The sequence below is a fragment of the Mercurialis annua genome, linkage group LG8 (assembly GCF_937616625.2).
Source record: "Mercurialis annua linkage group LG8, ddMerAnnu1.2, whole genome shotgun sequence".
NCBI lineage: Eukaryota > Viridiplantae > Streptophyta > Magnoliopsida > Malpighiales > Euphorbiaceae > Mercurialis > Mercurialis annua.
The window spans coordinates 26,481,333-26,483,183 of NC_065577.1; positions in this window are offsets into that span (position 1 = coordinate 26,481,333).

Consider the following 1,851-nt stretch of genomic DNA (forward strand, 5'->3'; position numbering starts at 1 on the left):
TTGGAGACAGCTTTTAGTCGGCACAAGAGTTATGCTGATCCGAAGAGGAAAGACATCGAGTTTCAGGTGGGAGACTTTGTGTTTCTTCGGGTTTCGCCTATGAAAGGCGTGGTTTGTTTTGGTGTCAAGGGAAAGTTGGCTCCGAGGTACATTGGTCCCTATGAGATTTCAGAGAGGATTGGAGCTGTGGCTTATCGTCTGGTTCTGCCGCCAGACATGTCGTTAGCACATCCTGTTTTTCATGTTTCTATGCTGAGGAAGTGCATCTCAGATCCTTCACATGTGATTGTGCCTCAGAGCGTTGAGATTGACCAGGAGTTGTCCTATGAGGAACAGCCAATTGAGGTTGTTGATACGCAAGTGCGTAAGTTGCGGAACAAGGAGATTCCGATGGTCAAGGTTTTGTGGCGTAATCATTCTGTAGAGGAGTGCACTTGGGAAACAGAGTCTGATATGCGGAAACGTTACCCTTTCCTCTTTCCTTGAGGTACGTGTATCGTTGTTTATGTGTTTTAGTTGATTATTTCTGTACTACGTTTGTTGTTATGTTATTTATTTATGTGCTTAAATTCGAGGGCGAATTTTTAATAAGTTGGGGAGAATGTAATATCCCGTATTTTTAAATTATATTTTTTTAAATTATTTTTTTTATTTTAATTATCAATTTTTGCATTCCGTCAAGTTTTAGTAATTTATTATTATTATTATTATTATTATTATATATTTTTATTTAATTTTATTTTAGTCGCTCGTTGATTCAATCGTGGTCCGATTCGTGTTAGTGTGTATTATTAAATTGAAAAGATAAAAAAAAGAGAAGGAAAAGATTATGAATGCATGAAAAGTGGAAAACCCATGCAAGCCTTACTCATGAACTGGACTAACGTGATAAAGGCCTATTCAATTTGTAAGAATTAAAAAGCCCATTTACTTAAAATGAAAAGAAAGCCATGCTAATCAATTATGAAACAGCAGCAAATAATAAAACTTCGTCTTCCTCCCCTTTTCTTAACGTGTTAATGCACGTTTCTTTTCCTCACAATCCTACCATTTAAATACCAAATTTCTTTAACCTAAACTCTTTCTCACATATTCACCAAAGTCTAGCCGTCACTTTCCTCTAAAGGATCCCTGAGAAATCACGCCGAAATCATCCTCACAGTCTTGGTGTTCTTCGTGAGTTATTCATCCTTAGTTTCAGTTTTGGTTTAACACATTACTTAGGCATTTTGATTCATTCTCTTTCGTTTCTAGATCGAAATTGATTACGTTCGATCCCGGAGATTCTAGACTCGCGTATCTACGTTTCCCTATCTCGATTTCGCAAAACGGTACGTAATCGACCTCGTTTCAATCGCCGTACGGTTTATCGCTTTATGTATATATGTTACTGTTCTTGATTTCTCAAGTTTCTGCCGATCCATTCTTTTTGAATGGTTTTGATCTTGTTATATTTTCTTGACGTTTAGATCCCTAGGAATGTTGTGAATCATAAATTAAATGATTGTGCTGTGATAAATCCGTCTGTTCATTGCCGCCGTGTTTTGAGTTGTGGCTGCCGTTGATGGTGTCTTGTTGCCATGGTTTCTGCATCTAATTAGGAGTCCTTTACATAACAATTAGGTGATGTCTTAATTGTTTTAGTTGTTTAACGAATCATGATCTAGGCTTATAATTTGGCTTTGAATTCCTTGAAGGTTGCAGCAATGGTGATGGCGGGAAATGGTTTCTTTTTGAAATAATGATGATGATTAATAGGCTAGATTAGTCCCTTAATTGTTTTAGTTGTCTATTTGAAATCCCTCAAATATCTTTATTTAATGTTTTGTTTTGAACTTAACTTTGAAATTT